The following is a 22,278-nucleotide window of genomic DNA, read 5'->3' on the forward strand; positions in this document are numbered from 1 at the left end:
GTCTGTCTGCCTGTCTATCCAGTCATCTCACTTTCAGTGTTTTGACACACTTGGACTTTACTTTGTTAAACCAAACACAGATCAGTGTTACAAAATTAAATATTAGGAAATGAATATAAGTAACTTAAATAAAGGGAATGCTACACAGATTGAGCTGAAAAAAAAAAAAAAAGGCAGATGAAAAACGGTGAGGTTAAGTGCAAAAAAAGTATCAAAAATAATTTCAAAGGAGATGTTTTAAAATTGCCATGACAGCAGCCTTTCAGCTCTGGGCGGAAGAAACAGGGAAGTTACTAATGATGCTCCCGATACTTCTGCTTCTACAGTCTAGAGTTCTGGCTTCGACTTCAAAGGCAATGATGCTCACTCCTTCTTTTTGCAGTATAAACTTCTATTCATGCTCAGTCTACAAAGCAACAGGTAGCTATGCTCTTTCAAGTGTACCAGAAGATATGCAAAGGAGAACTTCCCACTGAGATGAACTCAGCTCAAAGTCATCTGCCCAGGCCATGGAAGGCTCTTTTCTGGATCTCTGTGCAGCTGCTGTTACAAAGCTGATTGTTAGAGCTGTGGCTAGGAACACACTGATGTGCTCCCAGCAAGCTGTCAGTTTAGCTGGTGCAAATGGCTGAATCTCCCTGACATCAGTGGAGATTCAAACATTTATCCCATCACAGGAGTTGAGCTAACAAATTCGTTCCTCTCCAAGGACGGTGTGGGGTGTCTGGTCCAATCAAATCTGCACTAACCTTAAGCTCCCTCATTGCAGCAATTATAGAGGTGAAAATATCTTACCCAGCAACAGTAGCAGAGTAACGTAGGCATCAGCATCAGGCCTGAACTCGAAGTTGGCTCAGGGCTGCTGAGTCTGTGCCTGCCTTTGACTGCTCCATGACCCCAGGTGGCTTCTGTGAGAGCATTTGGCCACCAGGTAATGGTGCTGCATGCCTATTTTATACTTGAAAGACCATATTTATGCATTCAATGGAGATGAAGTAAGGAGTGAAATTTGTGAAAAACATCTTTTTTGCTGAACTTCTGTTATTCCACGAGTAAAATTACTGTAAAATTGCAGTATTTTTGGAAAATTGTCTCCCACTCAAAAACCTCTGAATATTTCTTTCTTTGCAGTTTTGTGTGAGATGTTTTCATGGAAACTTTTGAAGCAGATAGTCATTTCTGGCTGTATTTTTATTCCACTTGGGCAATTATTGATCACATGGTCTAGCTTACAGTTCTCTGATTCTCTTGCATTAAGAACGGCAGGTGAAACCATGCTGACTTTGTTTTCCATGAGGGTATGTTATATTGTGAATCCTTCTGCTAGATAACTAGGTGGTAATTAAATCAACCGTCTTTAATAGTTGAAGCAAAAGTGGGACATGACTGCTGTGATTCACAATTAACTGTATATTTCCTTTTCATTATCAATGCACACTATGCTAGGTGAGGATTTGATGTGTCACATCTATAACATGTATAGACCTTTCCTTGGTCTAGAGACATCTGCATTTTCCCATCTGTGTCTGTGTGTGCTGCCCACTCCAATATTTTTACCACCCACCTTGCCTTGATCTGACAAGGCTGCCTTTCCCTGACACTGCTTTCAGTACCCTCTTCTTTGTGTGCCAAGTTCTTTGCACTTAGTACCAAGAGTAACTTTTCACTGAGCATGAGTGAGCACCACTCATGACACAGAGGAGTAATTGCTGTACCAGGATTTGCTGCATTGTCGGGAAAGGAGAGAAATCCTTCATTTTCAGATGGTTATAGATATCAAAGGCTGCACAGACAGGTGCAGAGGAAGCAGATGTAACATCAGTTGCCTACCTTTCTGTCAAAATGTCCCAGAAATGCCAAAAACTGTAGGGTGTAGGCACACATTGCAAAGAAATCCTTGGATACATATGACTACGTATAACAAGCTGCTTGGGACTACGGTTCCTGTTGAGTTCAGAGGTTGGAAAGTGCCACTCCTTGCTAAACTGCTACCAGAGAAGATCTTTCAGGTCTCCATCAGGGGTTCCATGCAAAGCAAGAGGTATTTCAGATTGATCTTGTGTGGCAACATGGCTCTGGGAGCTGAGAGATGCAGGTATGAGCTGCTTCCCTGGGATGCTCCAGTATTTCACATCTCTGCTAGAAATAGTGATTCATTTTATGTTTTTTTATGACTCCAAGCGTATTGAAGACAAGCCACTGTGTACGCAAACTAAAACACACTGGAATGAACCTGGACCCTTTGGCACATTATTGGTGTGTGCTGAAAGTGTGAAGTTTGAAGACCATTTTCTCTTTTATTCAGATATAGTAAGTGTTGAATACAACCTCCATCAGCAGGGAACGAAAAAAGTCTACAACAGCGGAGCTAACAGCCCGGGACACTCATGTGGGAGTTAGGAAGCTCATATCCAAATCCGTGGTCTAAATCAGGCAGAGGAGGGATCCCACATATTCACTGATGGTTTAGACTATCAGGTTACTGTTGAGCACCTCCTGTTTCCAAACAGAACTGTTCCAGTTCCTTATGGTAATGCCAAGATACATGCACCCACGTAAGAATGAAACATGCACATACACGCAGATCTGATGGCTTTAAAGATGACTTAAAATGTGGAAGAAAAGCATTCAGCAACTGTCAATCACTCAGCATCCTTCATCTGAACAGTAACATCAGATTTCATTAAAAGCAGGCTGTTGACTATGTAGAATGGAGGCTATAGGATCTTCCTTGGCCTAACTAAGAGCATGCCAGCAAGGAAGTGTTTGCTTGCAGTCAGAACACTGAATACACTGGCTGATGAAACTAAAAGGTGCTACATTTTCTCTTCATGCTCTTGGTCTTCAGACTCCAAATGCATGGTTTTCATACTAAAAAAATACTTTCACATCCAACTGATGTTGATTAATTTCCTATAATACTTAATATTGTATTACATGCTAGATTTTCTTGGAATAGATGTATATTTAATCTCCTTTCTTTTGCAGAGCTTGAATTTTTACTTTCCTCCCTTTTCATCCTTGCAAGAATATATTTTACTCTTTCTGACTTCTCCCCATCCTACTTCATAGATAAAAGGACCAATTTTTGGAGGTAGTGCACTGCCTAGAAAGTATTTTTTGTGTCAATAAATTACTTGTTCCTTCTCAAAGAACATTTCTATATCTCTTACTGACCTCTTGTTCCTGGTGTGCTTGAAACATTTATTGGTTCTCTCACTGTTCCCCCACTCTATGATCTTTGGGATTTTCCACTTGATTTCTCATGTTCTTCATTTTATTCTTACCATCTTTGTAGTCTATGGCCAGACATTGCTGCTGTTATGGCCAATAGATGAGGTCACCAGCTGCATGTCTATATTTGGCAGAATTGATATATATGTCTCTATTTTTTCTATAATAATATCACTTAGAGACTGGAGCTCAAAACTGCTGCCATAATTTCACCTCCAGTCCTTGCCCTGAATAAGGCAGAGTCTGAATAGGCAAAGACTGGCACCATATGCACGAAATTTAAATTTGCTTTGCTTTGCTTTACTGGAGTGATTTTCAGTCTAAGCATGAAGGAAAATCAGATAAATATTTATCAAATTGATTCTTATCTGAAACAAAACATATGCTTATGTATTTGTCAACAGGAGCACAGTAATATAAATAGCATGATGGCACACACTAGTATGAGATCCAGCTCAGGAAATGTTTGATTTCAAATATTTATGGAAAAGTACTATTGGATCTTGGCAAATATGGCATATCTTAAATCCTAACCGTACAAATATTCACCCAAGGATGAGTCTTCAAGAGGAAGAAAATGCACATAACTACATCAGATATTCGAAATGAGAAGTCTGGCGTTTTCTTGCTTGGCCTGCAGTAAAGAGAAGCTAATAGTAATTTTGTAGAAGTGCTTCAAATCACAAAGTATTTCTGTTGATAATGATTTCAGTAGTATTATATTTGTTATAAGCAATTCATTAACACTGCCTTTTCCCATCTTATCATAAACTTTCTGACAATGAAATAGCTGAATGTTGCTCTTGAAAAAGGAATAAAAGAAGAGAATTGATCAAAGGTTATCACAATGTTAAAACTGAAAAGATACAAAAAGCTCTGGTTTAATACCAGGAAATGACATATGTTTTGCTTGTTTTACTCTCTGGAGTGCTTCAAGAGAATTAGCAGCCAAACATTGCCAAAGCCAACAAGACCAGCAAGAACAATGTCCATATTTAGGGGACTTTGTGGAAAATACAGGAAGGTTTGAAAATCCTGATAAAACTGACCCGGAGGCCAGCACCCACTCCTTGGTTTTTCTGCCAGGATCCTGGGAGACTCCACTCATTCCAGTGATATTTTTCAAGTCTGAAGGAGACAACAAAGACAAGTTCACCCCTCTAACAGACAGCCCTGTGTGTGCTGCTGCTGTAGTCTGGTAGAACACTTTCACCAGCAGGTTTTCCACACTGAAAAATCCCACAGTGTTTTCTATTCACTACACTGTGGTCTCAGTAAGAGAACAGCAGGGTTACACAGCCACCCACTTACCCTGCTCCTCTGTGTCCTGGGAAGCCAAGATGCCCTCCACCATTTGAAAGGTAACTGGAAACTGACCTAGAAGAAAATGATAAAAAATGCAGTTTAACCACTGCACAAAATCATGCAAAAAATATAAAAAGTACTACTTGTCTGGCTATAATTTTAATGAAATACAAGATGGTGAGTTTGTACAGCTATTTTCATGTACTGGAAAATGGTTTTCATCGTTTTCAAGTGTTGGTGGTTCAAAAGGGGAAAATGCTAATATTCATGAATTGTTACAGAGAAAAAATATTCTGGGGGATTTTGATTGAGTGATATGCTGGAAACCAGAGGCGTAATGAAGAATGTTCGTAAACAATAATGCACTAGGATAATAAATTGCATAAAGAAACTAATAGGTTTTAAACTCTGAGAAGGCACATGAAGGGTCATAGCTATGTGCAGTTTAGAGAGTTTAGGGTTTACGGAGAAGGGTATGAATAACAATTTGAAAACACTGTTTATCTTATAATCATCTCAAAAAAAAAAAAACCACAAAAGAACTGCCTGTCTAGTTTAATCTAGCCTTTTTTCTAGAACATCTGAGCAAGTCTGTCACTACAGGTAGTGAGTATTCACTGTGGTTTTCATGTACAACTGAATGTTCAAAGACCTGAAGCAAGAAGTTATCGGTTCCATTTTACAGCAAGGGGGAATAAGAGAAAGAAATCGAGTTTGTACAATAGAAAGAGGAATGGATAACTAAAAGGATTTTTACCCTGTTTTTCTAAGGAAACTAGACTTATCCTACTATGCTTCCTGTGCTCTTTGGTGTCTGTGAGCCGGACATATAACTTTAGAATGTGTTGATTAATTTCAACTTAATGGGCAGAAAGGTAGAATTATCAAATGTATTGAGTTTCTACTATTGCCAGAGATAGAGCATTTGAACTCCCTGTGAGTTATCCCACCACTACTAGACACCAGGAATGCATACCCAACAGGGAGAGTATGGATGAAAGTTAGAGGCAACCATTCAGTGCAAACAAGTTCTTTTGTTCTCAGTGTTTCTGGGAAGTGTGACAATTCTTTTGTTAACTTGAAGCAAAAAGATGGCTCTGTCTCAAAGTGGAATCCAAAATGGATACAAGCTCACTGGTTAGCAAGAAAACCACAGAGACGGTTCAAGGCTTATAATTTCCATTTGCACTAATTGGGTTGGTCTTTTAGGACAATCAGTTTTGTTTCCCGGAAATTCTGGGGATAAGCGGATGATGGAGAAATAGAGAAAGTGGACTGGTCTATATTCAGGCTGAAAGAGGAAGGTGAAAAACAGGATCATGGAAATAGTGGGAACAGCATGAAAGTGTGACGTATGGCTATTTCACAGAGACACACCTGAAGGGATTAAAACAAAGATGATCATACCTAAAGGAGCACCAGTCAGCAGTGGTGGACAGCAGTGAAATTTAGGAACTCTGCCACACTATATTAAAAAGTTTTTATGCCTACTCTATGTTTCCTTATGAAGAAAGTACTAAAACTGATGCTGAGATGCAGCAGCAAAGACCTTTAAAAGTGACAAGTTTTAGATGCAAAATAGCACATCACTTGGGGTTGTCCTAGTAGCTATCAGAAAGGGACCTTCCTGGGCAAATATCCTGTGTCTTTCCTCCTCCACACTGATGGGAATTATGTTTTGACAGGTTCAGAATTCAGAGGAACAAGATGAGGAGTACCCGACCAGATGACAGCCACCATCCAAATGGAGCAGCATGAAAGGAAAATTACATGGTGCCCATTAGGAGAGGAGAAATAGCTCTAGTGCTGCCACAAAAAGACCTCCCAACGACAGCTCAGTTGATAGGTGCCACTTCTCAACAGCAGGTCACTGAACTTTCAAAATTTGTCCCAGACAGAGGGTAAGAAGAAAAAATCCAGTGTGGAGGCTGGTCTACATGGGGTACACATAGGACTTACAGACAGCAGTACTTCTCTGAAGGATAAGGTTAAATTTTCTACGACAATTGTAAGAGGAGCAAATAACAACACAGCTGAACTATAAAACTTATCAAAGTCACTATCAAAAAAGGGGAAATGACTGATCTGTTTTTGTAAATCAAAGTTGAGCTTCATTGCTTTTTTACCCTCAAGAGATCATTAGTTGCTATGGAGAGCTTCTACACAAATATGAGGTTGTACATAGAAGTGAGCACCTATCTTACAAAAAAGTCTGTGAAAACACAAACATACATTTCACAGGAGATCAGAAAGAATTGTTAATTTAGGTGAATAATGACTGCTATGTATATGTAGTGCAGCTTTAAGAAAAATAAAGGGTATGATTTATTAAAATGTGACAGTTGCAGATAATAGATTTGATTTGCAAGGTAAGTCTGCCATTGATATAACTTTTTGTCATTTATCACAACTGCAATAAAACAATGTATAACACAGACAGTGTTTTAAAAAATAAATGCATCAGCTTTAGTAAAAGTATTAATTACTATTTTGTGCCTGACACCAGAACAATCCGATTATCCATTTTTTCAAGACTCAAAGACATGTTTTTAATAAATCATCAAAAAGCACACTCTTAGCTTAGAGAAATAACCCTCTAAGCAGGGAATTATCCGGGGTGTTTCTTCATTTTCCATTACCACGGTACTCTTTCTGATTTCCATCTTGATTAATTGGAGCTGAGATTATTGTTATCATGAAGTCTTTTCAGCTCTTCCTGGAAGGCAAGTGTGTGGAATATTGTATTTCCATCACCTTATGGTAAAAACTGTGTATAATTTGGGTCTGGAACCTCAACAGAACAATTACATTTGTAAGCAAAGAATCGCATAAGGTTTTACAGATAAATCGAATAATGACTGGATGAGAGCTCTTTCTGGAATGTTAATCATTTTCGTAGTCACTAATATGATAAATTGATGAAGGGTAAAGGTTGCACACATAACTAACGTTACTTACTTATGAGTTAGGAACAGTTTAATTCAAAAAGCTCAGAATACCTCTTTTTAACCAGTAGAATATAGCAATCCCCTTGATTTTCTAAAGGTCATGTGTAGATCGCACAGACAGAAATGAAGAGACAAGATCGCACAGATGGCGTATAGTTCAGATATAATTCTCCCTTCAAAATCAAATAACCAAAATTTTTCTTGCCCCTTAATTTGTTTCCAGATACAACCTGAACAACTCTGCAAAGAATATATTTCTCCATCAGTCAGTCTGCTTGGTGATATTGTAACCAAAACATTGCCTAAACTGGAACTGTGTGAGACTGACATTTTTCATGGTGGGTGTATTCTGCCTATTTTCAAATACTCCTTTGCATATTCTCAGTTTTGCTTTGGAGTTCAAATTCATTAAATATGATTTCCTGAGCATGGCCTAAACCCATAATGAGTTTTGGTGAGATGATCCTGTGTTTTCTATGCATTTGCTCACACAAGCAGCTTCTGCTGAATCACAGCTTCCCTGTTTACATTACCAAGCAGCCTTTTGTGTGCGCATTCTCTCAGGGTCTCACCTACTTCACATGGTGAAGCAATTGATAACTGAGGATAATGGTGATGATGGGTGACTGTAAGAATAACTGCACCTGTTGGACAGAAGGTCTTTTTAGCCTGATGTTTCAATAGTGGCCAGGAGTGGATGCTTAGAAAGAACATAGAAGTATAAGCAGATCCTTCTCCAAGCACTGGGACCCTGAGCTGATGACATTTACAGAGAACACAAAGTATTTTTAATTAGTCCAGACTGGAAACAGAATTGGAGCATTTTAGAAGGATCTTGGGAAAGGGGGAGATGAGGGAATGTCATGACATATGACACGCTGCTGTTCTCAAATGTCAGGTAAGGGGCACTGAAGGTGACCACTTGACACCTGAGCCACTGGGACTGGCTGCTGGGTTATACATTAGGTATAATTACAAGAGTAAGACACATGGACATCAATATGGAAAATCTCAAAAGGTTTATCCTGTCAAAAAGGAATGCCAAATGGCAGGATGTGATAACATGATAACAAAGCCAAGAATGCAGGGAGGTTTATTTCATTTAAGTGAATTATAAGAGTCAGATCTGGTGAATATAATTAATAAAGTCACCTGACTTGTAAGTTTATTTTTATTGAGATTTCTGAATCCATCCATTCATCATATTTCTATGTTTGTTTCAAGTATTTTGCATAGCAGTAGCACAAACTTTGAACTTATTCTGTAATGAAATCCACTGAAGTTACAATGGGCCAATGTGCTCAATGGGATCCTGGCGGCCCAACAGTTATGGAGATGGTAGTACTCAGAAAAAATGTAGTGAAGTTCTATAGCACTTTAAAATAGTTCAAATCCCATATATTTTCAAAACTAAAAGATAAAAGGTGACTAATGAAATTAATTTTAAATTAAGTGAGATTTTTTCCTATACACGTGTCAAAATAATGTAATGGTCTCAGTACTGTCAAATATTACTGTAAAATAAATATATAAAGTGACACTGAATGACCTGAATTGTTGTCCTCTTCTTCATGACAGCTTTCTCCAAATCTAATTTGCACTTGGATTGTACTTTGCACCACAAGAGCAGTTGCAGTGGTATTCCAAAAGTTATTTTCAACGAACTCCTGTAATTTCCTAATAAACACTCGTATTTGTGGTAATAACAATAGAACTGCTAATTATTTATTTGAAACTTTATTTTTTGTATGTTCCCTCTTTCTAGGTGTGGGGGGATGCAGAGGAGGCATTTTGAGCTGCAGTATTGATACAGCAGGCAAAATACATCACATACTGAAATCTTAGAATCAAACATCATGAGGATTGCATAGTCAGGCTGCTCTGCACCCTGATCTGATCCTTCTCAGATCTGTCTACACAGCTGCTAAACTTTTGCCAATCCAATACATATCAATGATGGAAAATGGTTATTTAGGTAGCACTGAAAGCACTTCCAGTTACTTGAGTAGCGTTATCCATCATTGTGACGGCTTGCTTGAAACTTCTGACATTTACATGATTATCCTTGGAGGAGGGACTTTGTTGCTGTTTTTAGAAATATTTTCTCTGTCTCTAGCACCTTATTAACCTGTTTAGAGATTCTTGTACTTCTACTCTTGCTGCAAAACAGAATTCACAAATGCTGTGGTGCCTCACACAGGAGTTGATTAGGGATTCTCTTTGAGTTTGCCCAACCTAAAATACTTAATATAACTAAAAAGGAGGATAAAAATAGATTTTGAGTCCTCAAAATGAATTAAAAAGAATATGAATACCTACTGGGGTGACCAGGGACTTGGTTAGCAACAGAAAGTATGTGTGTACCAGCACAATAGACATTGTTTTTTTCTAGAATAGGCATAGATACAGTCATATAGAAGTTGCCTTACACCAGAGAAAATACTTCCACGTGGAAAAATCAGAAAAATAAAAAGGAAAAGAAAAATAAACTAGTAAACAATAGCCTTAATGCTAATGCAACAGTGTTTTTACAAAATGGTTTATTATTCAAGACCCTTCCACTTCTACCGTGTGTGTTCACTGCAGTCATTCACATCCTTTATTCCCTCTGCCTGGCATAGGGTTCTTCTGCCATGATTTCAGGTCTGCTTACCTCTAATTTATTTAGCTCAAGAGCTAAAAATAAAGATTTTTTCCTTTTCCTGCTCACTTCTGAAACTGACTAGCTCAGAAAAAAAAAAGTAAAGCATGTTGTTAGATTCCCTTACCACACATTCAAGTATTCAAGATGCAAAATCTTTTTAATTCAGACTGTGCCATCAAGGCCTTGGGGCAATCAGGAATTAAACATGGAGCTGCAGGCTCCCTGACATGTTTTCCCTGAGTATACTATAGATTTCACCCTTTGGTACCTTGTCTCCAGCATTACTGCTTGTGCTTCTGTTCAGGCTCCTTTCTGTGACCAGCAGCAGACAATGTGAGCTCTGCTCTATTAAACATCCCATGTGGATTTTGTGCCACATCGCTGACCTTTTATGATACCATATTGTGACAATCTTTTTTCTAGTAAAAAATGCTATCAAAAGAAACTATTTCATCTCCATAATCCCAATGCCTTTTGTATTATTGATGGTGTTCAGGCTATTTCTTGTTAGCCTCAGTCTAAGATAATTCTTTCAAGCTGCTGTGAAGTTGGGTCATTTCACATTTCTTTCTCAAACTTGTCAAATTTTGTAACAGTAATAGGTAGCACTTGAAACACATTTACTTCAAACCCTTCTTCCCGCAGCTTCTTCCTTTCAGTGTTTATCAGCACTCTTAAAAGCATGTCTGATATAAAAAGCTCTTTACTGGGACAGTATTTCAGTTTAATGAGGATTTTTGCAATTTTATGATCATTTTCTGAAGTCTAGGTAGTGCTTCTTTGCACAGTGACTTCTGTAATAGGGCTTCTGAAGTTTTATGGGCTGCATCTGCTCTGACCTATTTCTCTTTCTAAACATATTTATGCAACTTCTCACAAACAAAAACATTTGCTGGTGTATATTTTCCAAGCTGAGAATTTAATTTTTGTGTTATAGCTAGAGTTTCAGAAGAATACACAGCCACTCAGAAGGGCAGGACATGTTTGCTACAGGATGGATTCGAATTTTTTTGACTCAGTAAGTGGGAAGGGGCAGCTGCTACTGCCTCCAACACGTTGTTTAACCTCCTGGCTAATTGCTAAAGACTTCCCCCACTCCCTACTTGCCCAGTATCCCTGTGGCAGAGTCCGGCCTTTTCAAGGTTTCAGTTTTTCAAGGTGGGAGTGTCTTGCTTAGTTTGACTCAGTATTGAGCTGCTGCACTTTGTAATTGTAAAAAAGGAAACTGTCATAGCTCTAATAAAAGTCTTTATTCTCAAGCCTCCATAATCATTCTTGTAGTCTGTCCATCAGCTGCCCAGCTGCCTGGACCCAAAAGCTCTTTTACTAGTGCACCCTTTAACCAGTTTACAAGCCATGTCTCTATGTGCACCAACGTTCTAGCCCATGGTGTCTGTAACAAACAAGTGATATTTAGAAGATGATACTATAGCCAACACCAATTAGTTCATGAGGGAAATGAAAAAGCCAATGTTAATATATATTAAGTGTCACCTTCATACTTCACATACTTCACATGACAGGGCTTTAATTGGCTGGAACTGTAACTCCTGCAGTGCCACAAACAGCTAGATGTTGTGTATGATTTGGGGCAGAGTGGTCAATCAGAGAGCAGAAAACATAGTTTATTTGCAGAATGCACTGATTTTCAACTGAGAGATGACACCAAGAAATGAGTGATATTTCAAATGTCAGTAGTAAGCTGGTTTGGGTGCTTCTCTGTAGACATCTTTAAAGACTACATAACACAACTTCAGAGCATGGATCTGGGGAGATACCTACCTCTTCATGAGGTAAATTGATTTGCTTATCAAATTGTATCAAACCCTACTTTTAACATCTCTTACTTTTCTCTGCTTAATTAACTTGAACCAGAAATTTATTTTCCTTCTGCACAAAAATTGCAAAATGCTTATGCTGTATCAGATTAGAAATTATTATTAGAAATAAACATTTTAAATCAAATAATTGTTAAAAAGAGGTTTGCAGGTGGCCTAATATGGATGATGGGAAGTCAAGCTAGCAACCTTAGTCATAAGAACAAAATTATTCCTTCCTCCCTCAGTTCAACGACAGCAAAAATCAAGATTTCAGTAGAAGACGACTTGTAGTTCACACAATATTAGGCACATTCTGAGTAAATTTAATTTGCATGGCTACTTTATGTTTGCACAAACCAGTGTGAAACCTGTCCATCATATAAATAATCAAAGGAAATGTAGATATGTTCAGAGCAATTTTGGCTTTGAAGTTCCTTGCAGCAGCAAAGTCTCTGTGAGTCAGCCAGATGTTCCAGAATGAATTATTCAGAAAAGGATTTTCAAGTTAATTCTGTGAAATTAGTTCCTCATATTTTGTATGAAACAAAAAGGTGTTGAGCTTGTGAAGGCAAAAAGAAACCATCCAAACTTTCTATTCTTGGTACACATAGGAAATTAAGTCTGCTTCTTCAATTCAAAACTAACAGATGGGTAGGAAAATATTATGAGTTATTAATATGCCTCCAGCATGCTAAAAGCCACAGAAAAATTTTCAAATGTTACTGGTCCCAGAGAAATGTAAAAGAATCCCTGTGACTGGAAAGCCCAGTAAAAAGTAACTTAGTCCTTCAAGAACACCACAGAATCATAGAATTGTTTAGGTTGGAAAAGATCTTCAAGACCATTGAACCCAGCCCTTAACTCAGCACTGCTGAGTCCAGCATTACACCATGTCCCCAGGTGCCACATCTACGTCTTTTAAATACCTCCAGGGGTGGTGAATGCACCACTTCACTGGGCAGCCTGTTCCAGTGATTGACAATCCTCTCAGTGAATAATTTTTTCCTAATGCCCAATCGAAACCTCCTCTGATGTAACTTGAGGCCATTTCGTCTTGTCTTAATGCTTGGCGTTTGCAAGAAGAGGCCGACCCCCACTTGGCTACAACCTCCCTTCAGGGAGCTGTAGAGAGCAATAATGTCCCCCCAAATGTCCTTTTCTCCAGGCTGAACAACCTCAGCTCCCTCAGCCACTCCTCATCAGACTTGTGCTCCAGACCCTTCCCCAGCTCCATTGCCCTTCTCTGGACAGGCTTCAGTCCCTCAACATCCTTCTTGCAGTGAGGGCCCAGAACTGAACACAGAATCTGAGATGTGGCCTCACCAGTGCTGAGTACAGGGGGACAATTCCTGCCCTGGTCCTGCTGGTCACACTGTTGCTGATCCAGGCCAGGTTGCCATTGGCCTTCTTGGCCACCTGGGCACAGCTGGCTCATGTTCAGCTGCTATTGACCAGCACCCCCAGGTCCTTTTCCTCTGGGCTTGTCAGCCACTGGTCCCCCAGCCTGTAGCACTGCATGGGGTCATTGTGACCCACATAAAGGATCTGGCACTTGGCCTTGTTGAACCTTATACGAGTTTACAGTGTCCTTAAAGGAACCTGATCCTTCTGTGCTTCCCATACAGATTTAAGAGCAGACATTCGTTTCAATATCACATCTTTTTTTGATCCATATTTGAGTGAAATTTATACACAATCTCTAATAGAGAATGGAATTAAAATCCACAGTGATCAGTGGATTATCTTGAGATATAAAATTAAGTATTAGGCTTTCACTAGACTGATTTGCCTTGGAAAGGGGTTGACTACTTCAGAGTCTTGTGTCCTTCATAAATGTCTTTCTCCTCCAAAATTCTGAATTAGTATCCTTGATGCAGAAAATGCTGCTTTTTTTTTCCCCAAGGAAAATTGCAGAGATTACCTGATGTAAAATATGTAGAAAATTACGTATGTTTGCAATCTTAAAGTGTTTAATTGCTTCCACCACACATTTTACAATAAATTCAACATTGGGACTCCCTCAGAACAAATTGCTGACTATTAAAATGCCAACAAAACAAATAAGTGAAACTAAAGTATTTTGAAAAAAACCCAACCAAATAAAACAAAACAAAACAGCTGTGGTTAATAGACTCCTCTTAAAGCATAAACTCAAAATATGGAGCATAGCAAAAAAAAGAGGAAAGAGTCTGACTACTTCGGAAAAAATTTGGAAGGATTTTTTTTCCATAGACCAACGTGGATCAGGTCTCCTAAAGACCAGAAGTGAGAATAAGAGGGCAGAAAGCCTTTTGGGAAACATTAGCTGTCAGAGTTGTGCAGCATAGGACAAAGAGGCGAAGGCTTGCTCTGTGGAAGCTCAAGATCCTGTAGTAACACTGCAGTGATATTCAGGAGCAGTTTTTCCCTTTATACAAGGATGGCAGGAAATAAAGGGAAAGTAGTGGAGAGGTTGACTGGACAAGCAAAGAGATGCTTGATCAGGTGCATAACAGGAGATCAGCCAGTTCTGGAGGTAGGCTGGACTGAAACTTTGTGAGTTTACTAGTTTCTGTTTTACAAGCGACAGAAGAGTTTCACACTATTCATAGTCCAAGCACACGGTGTTTGTACAGTTAAAGCAGAGGGTGCATTTTCACCACCATGTTTTCTTTCATGTCATTCTTGTCAAAGGTACAAACTTTCTGAGTTTGTCTGCAAAGCTTCCACCATTCCACATTTATAGCCTCTTTGCAGCAGTTTGTTTTTATTTAACACCAAATCCACATTCCTTTCTTTTGCCTTCCCTTAATCTTCCCTTAATCTGACTTAGGTACAGGGACATCTCAGGGCCATTTTATTTCTCATGAAAACAAAGACTAGGAAGAGCACCTCAATAACCTGTTGCGGTGGCTAAGTCCACTTTACGCCCCCCAAGTTGCCCTAAAAGTGGTCTCTCCTTACAACACTGTGCTAGAAAGTTCTCCCTTTGTAGAGGTTCTGCTGGCCACTGGCCCTCTCCCCCCTCCCATCCCTTTTCCCATTGGCCCCTGTTATGCCATTCAACCTTGCCTTTACCCCTTAGCCCTCAGACTATTGATTTTGGATGCTCTGCCCAGCCTAGGTGCTGGGAGAGCGCCGCCTAAGAGGTCCATGAGGGACCCAGCAGGGACAAACGCGGCATCGATCCACTAAAGCCCTCTTGCATAATAACCCAGGAGCAGAATTGAGAAAGGAGTTAGCTTGAAGTCTGCATGCCTGGAAGACCCCTTTTGCCTCTGCAGAAGATAAAACTTCCAAGGCTGGGGTTCCTGCCACAGACAAGGAGAAGTGAGAATGAAGCTGAACCTGGCTGGAATTTCACCAACTCAGAGTGAGTCTGCTTCTGAAGTTCAAATAGAATTGAAAATGTAATGTCAATCAAAAGTGATTATGTCTGAAAAAAAGCTATTTATCTTAGAGCAAAAGGATTAAATAAGTACCAAACTGCCTTAGGACCTGCCATTCCTACCTCTGTTTCAGCCTTTAGTTAGTGCTCTGCTTCTCGTGTGTTTTCAGCTAAAAACATGGACAATTTAGGTTCTATTCTGGGGCCAGTGCAAATCACTATTGATCAGTGGATGTAAGCTGACTTATGCTGGTCTGCTCCTGTTGGTCCTGGGGCAAGGTACAGCAGAGTTCTTGTAGCACTTTTGCAATTAGATGAGATCAGCTGCAGATGAATAGTACTACTTAAAAATGCCACCAAATGTCACTTCTCCCATTGCCTTATCTTTCAGCTCCATGATAAAACTTTAAGACAGTCTCTAAGATTGATCCAGTGAAAACACAGCAGTTAGACAGCACTGAGGATAGCTATGCATTTGTTCCCTAGAAGGCCATGATCTTTCATATGGTATCTTCACAACAGACCAGGCATATGATGCTAAGTCACAACTGGGATTTGCCACTGGTCTTTGCGTGCCTACAAACTGCACGTGCACAGCATAAAATGGCAAATGAAAGAAATATGAAAGAAAAGAATTTTCTCCCTGTCAGAAGTAGAGAGAGAACGTTAAGTCCCTAGGCCAAGCCTCTTCCCTCACAATCCCTTCAGGAATAAGATGGTACCTCATTTGCTAATTGTTAGAATGGTAGAAGGAGAAAATTTGTTCTTCCTGATTCTACATCCTGAGATGTGCCATGGTACCAAAACATTAGTAACTGACTGTGCTATTATTATGCTCTGTCTTTAAAAAATTGTCAGTTAGAAACAATAAATTGAAATTAATACAGCTTTAGAAAGACCCATGTAAACAACTAGTGCTTGCTTTCCCAACTAGTGGAAATTATTCTTTTACAGGTATCCCTTAGTTGGTATCCTAAGCATTGACAGCTTATTGATTAGGTGGATGTTTCACTCTCTGTCCCTGTAATGCTCCTTTAATGGTATCTAAAGTGAAGTGTCTAGAGTCCAGCATCTAAACGTCTTAGACATTTCTGATAGTCTAAACTCAGCACTTTGTCAGCATTCCCTCAATTAATACCCCTTTCTTTGTCTTTTATCTGCCACAAAAGACTGTCTCAAAGCTATAAAAAAGATGTTTCTTTCTTCAGTGACAAAAGACACTGCCACACTTCATCTTCCTGAAGGGAATTAGGAGCCTCTTGATTAACTTCAGTGGGAGCAGAGTCCAACCCAGGACCTCACAGTATCCACACTTTTGCTTGATAAGTTATAGTTACTTTGCATTGTTTAGCTGTGTACAGATCATATTCATTAGTCATTTTCATTTGTGACATGGATGAATTCATTAGTTTCTGATACTGATTTAGATTCATAACTAATACTTATAATTAATTGCTAATAAGACTATTAGTGTCTAGCTGACATTTTCCCCTTCCCTGCTAAATGCTAACAAGTTCGAGCACAGGAAAAGCACTTGTCTTAGACAGGAATTAACTCATTTTAACAAATAAACCTAAACAGTGCTGTTAGCCTCCTAGAGCATGAGATCTTTTCTAATGCAAGTACAGAGACCTGCCTTATAGAAAGTAAAATAGTAAAATAAAGAAATATAAATATACAAAATAAAATAGTAAAATCAAGGCTACAAAAAAGCTATTTTGTTTTTCACAGTTGTTTGCAAATAAAGCCTCATTCATCCTTCCCCTTAATCTTCCTCCCATAGAGACATACATGAGGCACACAGAAGTATTTCTAGGACATTTATGCACTGGTAAGCACAGGCAGTGGGGCGTCAAGGGTAATTCTGGTCTCTATTGCTTAAAAAATAGTCTTCCAGTGATGTCAGAGAAGCTGTTCCAGAACGGATGTGGTGTATAAAACTTCTGAAGTCCTGCTTTCTCCATTTTCATTTCCCTCATACACCAGGCCAGGTGCAAATAGCAGTTAAAGATGGACACCATGGATCTGAAAGCAAAATGATGTGCAGACTAAAGGGAGCCTTCTGGCCCATGTCAACCTTTGAGAAGGCAACTCTCCCCCATATAATTTATTGTTTGAACAGATAAAACAGAAAGAAAATGGAATAAATGAATGCATTTCAACTGGGACATGGTAGTTCCAGCTTTATTTCAACTTCATATTTATCTGCCATCCTCAACAGAAGAAACAGAAATTTTTATCATTACCCCTGAAACATAATGTCCTCTTCTTACTGCACTGGAACATGAATTTCTCTCTAGACCTTATGAGGTAGCTGCTTCATGAAACCTGCTCTTGCCTTGGTTTTACAAGACTAGAGAACATACAGAGCTGTGGTCAGACAGACATACGAAAAGAAAAAAAAATGGAGGAAATGAGCAGGTATCTGTTCTCTCAATTTCCTGAGTACAAGATGGAAGCTAGTCACACAAAGACATACTTATGGATCTGGCAGAAATGCTCCCTGTGTCCTTTCGACCTTATTAGGAGTCCTCAGCAGGATGAAGCAGGAAGAGGTAAAGCAATATACCAGATATTTTTCCCCAGAAAACATGGCTCCTTTGGGTTATTTTCCAGCTTTATTTTGTGGGACCATCCCAAAAGTTATTTATGAAGAAGCCCATGCTAAGGAGTCCAGTGGAGAACTGGGAACAGAAAAGGCACAGAAGGTTGAAAAGTCAGTATAATTTGAGGGAGCCTTGGGCAGATGCTGTGCATTTGGTGTTCCATGGTTTTGGTTTATAGAGAAGCCCTTATTAATTGCTCATGTAATTTAATATTAATCAGAAGAACCTATTAGCTCCAATACTTTATAAAAGCTCTTTTCAATGGGTTTTATGTAAGAAATACTATATCTGCTTAGCATTAGATACTGACTATCATTTTAAACTGAGATATCAACATGCCTAAAAACATTCAGGGAAATCTTAAAAAAACAACGGCTATAGCAAATCTAAAGGATATTAATATAATGGTAAATGACCTGAAAAAGGCAGCTTTCCAAACCATTGGGAAATCAGAATGTTTATTTATTATGGCAAATATGTACTTGGCATCTGAATTTTTATAATATATCTTCCTATCTCTTCTAATCATTAGTGCCCCCATGGGCTCAGATATTTCATTTCTGCTTAACTCAAGTGTATAGAGAACCTCATCTAGTTTTCATGTACGGTATTTGTTGATGCTTTCTCAAACTTGTTATTCATACAATCTCACTGATACAGCTACTGACAATAGCCATGCTCCAAGAGTGGTGTCTAACCATTGCTATCCACTCTGCCTGCTCCAGTATCCCCAGATTTCATTCTGTCTGTCACCATGCCTGGACTGTTCTGTAATTAATTAAAAGTTTAAAATGGAAAGGCAATGAGGAAATGGAAAGCCAAGGAGAAAAGGAGAAACTCTGGGACTTAGTAATAGGTAGTTTACTGGCCCAATAAGCACAAAAGAGACTTGGCTGTAAATGATGCACTTTGCTGATGAAGATCAATGATGTGCAGTTGAATAATATTATCTGTAACTAACATTCATCTTGGAGGTAAGAGTAGATCATGGAGATCATGATGTAGAGAGAATGTCTGGAACCTGACGCAAAGGGGTTTTCTTTTTGGTATTCAAGGGGACATGTTCTATGAAAGCTGTTTTACTGTCTGTGAATAAATAAGACTCACACATGGAGAGCAAACCATACAAACAGAAATCACAGAGAAGGACTGTGTGCCCAGGACTCACAGTCTAGAGCACTGCTTTGCCCTGTTTTTTTCCATCTTTAGCTGCGTAAGGTCAGATGACAGGGCAGGAAGCCCTAAATCGTGGCTGTTCTTTATGTGTTCTATAAATCACATTCCCCTTGTGTTCTGTAGGATCTGAAGTTAGACCTTTACTAGCAATGCAACCATGAATCAAAACTCAGTGGAAGTCAGTGTAAAAGTTTGCACAGATTTCTATAAACCTTGGATCAAAGTGTATGAATGTGACGTGCTCTACCCCCTATTTTACAATGTCCCAGCACTGCAGTTTAGCACTCTAGGCTATTTCACTATTTAAAAGTAGTGCTAAAACAACAATATATTTCTCTTCTTGTTTGCTGCATTATTATCATGGATTATTAACACACATTCATTGTTAAAATAAAAATAACGAAACTGTGTTTTGGGCAACAGTAGGAGTGACAAAACATAAATAAGAGAAGCAGAAAATGAACAAACCAATTAATTTTCCTTAATATCAATTTTTTTATGAAGAAACATCAGTACTCATTACAATTCATGGATTATAATTAAACATAAAATTAATATTCAGTGCAGTTTTTACAAAAAATATTGTATTCAGAAGCTGGTACATTAAGAAAAAGCACCAGACCTCAGGACACATGTGATGGTTCTGCCATATATATATAATATATATTTTATATATTTCAAATATATAAAATAAAAATGAAGGCATCTTGTTCATGGGGTACAACCCATGAACCAAAATTGCCTCTGGATTTACAAATATCTAGTTAAATATAATAATAATTGATTCAATGTGATTTGTGATTAAAGGCTGTCCTTGTAAATGTGGCTTCTAGTTAATATTCTTCCCAGATATTTCCTTGACAGATTCTACATTTAAAATGATTAGAATCTAAATTATTGATGTTCTTTCACATTTCAATTATTATCAGCATTTGTGCACTTCTTCTTCTTTTTCTTTTCTTAATATTTGAAGTCAGTTCTAAGGATAATTTCTCCCTGAAAAATTCAATGCCAAAGCCAGGTGAAATTGAACTTCTCTCACAGAAGAGCTACTCTCCTTCAATGCTCTAATTTGCAGTAGCTTATGACTTTCTCTTGTCTAAATTACCTTTGTGCTGACAGTTTTAGTACTTGTGGTCTTTGCTCATATATAATTTGGGGACATAAGTTTGAAGGAAATCTACTTAGCCAGTTCAGTTATCCACATATGATTGTAGTATATTTTACCCTACTTACTTTTAGGATGGACACACACACCTGTATACATCTATACACTCTAATGGATGCCCACATGCCCAAATACAAACATACACCCACTCTCAGTGAAATGGAAATACTCAAACATGTCATAATGGATGAAATCTCCAGATGGGCTAAATCAGGGTAGTTAACTGATGTTAATGCAATTTTGGTGCTCTCTTACCAAGATGTGGCCCTGTGTTTGCTTCAGTAAGGAACATGTGACTTTGTGGAGTAGGAGGAAAAAAAACCGGGTGGATGTGAAAATAGCACACTTCAAATGTTCTGGTCAGTGTTTCTCGGTGTGACTTAAATATACCCTTTCAAATTTTGTTCTGTCTTCCATACTCTGACAAGGAATACAATAGGCCCAAAATCTGCTTCCAGAGAGAGAGTGTTTACAGATCCCTTGGAGAGCTGAAGGAGTGACTGTGGCCCATGACTGTGTTGCTCAACCAGCAGCTGATAATGCACCACTTGGCTGTACAAGAGATGGAATTGATCTGCCAGGTAATGGCATTTAATAACAAATCATTACATCACACTCACACACAGAGATAGATTTCTTTGCTTTCAAAGAAAGAAACATATATAATGGGGGAGAAAATGATTAATATTCAAAGTGTTATCAGGGTTTTTTTTGTTGTGTTTGTTTGTTTGTTTGTTTGTTTTTTAGGAAGTTTGGAAGTCCTTTGCTAATGATAGACTATGGAATACAGCTTAAGCAGTCTCAGCATCAGTGGAACAGACCAGAGCTCTGAGTCTGGTGACTTGAAAGAGAATCAGGGTGATGAGGGAGGAGGGAGATGAGGAAGGAGATGAGAAACTTGCAGTCACTTTCCCAAACCTTTTCAGAAGAATGCTCCTCTTTAGCATATACTCTTGAAAAGTTGAAATTATTGTGTGATTAAAGTGCTCTGTCCTTGACTTTTGTGGGAGGCCTGACTGCCTCCATGACCTTCTTTTTTCCCCAAAGAAACCTAGAGAGACCAGAAAATTAATTTGTCATGGCTCATAAGAGCTGCTGCTTATTGAAGCAGAACAAATGTCTCCAGCTATGATGGGAAAATGTAATAGGCTCTCTCTGATCACAGCAGAAGTGGAACTGGTACATCTAAGACAAAACATTAAATTAAATACCTTTCAAAGAGTGAATACAGGCTTCGCTTCTGGGGATAGGGACTCTAGAAGTTTGGTTGGAAATCAATTGGTGAATGTGAGATCTTAGAAGAACACAGGAAGAAACGGTGATGTAGACTGAAGACTGTGTAAACTGAGGGATGTGGAGTGGAAGCAGACAGGCTTTATTACTGCTGTTTTGAACTATAGTGGGGAAATGGCTTGTAGCACATTGCGGGTGGTTGCAAGACTTGCAGTTCAAAGGCAGAAACAGTAGTTGTTAGAGAAGACAGCCAGCATGATCAAATGATTGGAAATTGTCTTGTGGAGTCAAACATGACAGGAGAAAAATCTTTCATTTCTCAGAAAGAAGCTTAAAGGAGACTTGATTACAACCTAGGAGAAGGTGGAGTAACAGAAGCCAAAGGCTGGAAGCTGAAGTTCAACAAACTCAGAACACAAGCAGGGTGCACATTTCAAATTGTGATAATGAGTAGTCTTTGAGTCAGCTGAGCAATTGTTGACAAAGATCCAAGAATCTAAAATCAAGACAGATTTTCTTCTCCACTCTTCTCTTCACCCTCCTCCACCCCCAGGAAGATAAGTTCAGGCTAAACCAGAAGAAGATTCAGATAAACTCTTTGAACAATTCTTTGTTCAAGATCAAGCCTAATGGTTGCAACTGTCTGGCAAATACTCTCTTCTACCCCATCAATCCTTCTACCTAAGCTGTTGGTTATAAACTGAACCTGTGGCAGGTATGTTTCTGTAGAGTTCTCAACATGTCTCTGATTGCTAGTACACTGCTGGGAAGGTCTCT

General features: G+C 38.8%; 1 protein-coding gene across 1 annotated transcript in view; it reads right to left on the reverse strand.

Annotated features, from left to right (window-relative positions):
• Positions 1-22,278, reverse strand: part of ST6GAL2 (ST6 beta-galactoside alpha-2,6-sialyltransferase 2) — a 174,008-nt gene that overhangs the window by 106,743 nt on the left and 44,987 nt on the right. Inside the window, exon 4 of the mRNA XM_032100433.1 lies at positions 4,546-4,611. The gene's annotated coding sequence lies outside the window, so the exon portion shown is untranslated. The remainder of the gene's footprint in view (positions 1-4,545; positions 4,612-22,278) is intronic.

The sequence above is a fragment of the Corvus moneduloides genome, chromosome 2, assembly GCF_009650955.1.
Source record: "Corvus moneduloides isolate bCorMon1 chromosome 2, bCorMon1.pri, whole genome shotgun sequence".
NCBI classification, from domain to species: Eukaryota; Metazoa; Chordata; class Aves; order Passeriformes; family Corvidae; genus Corvus; species Corvus moneduloides.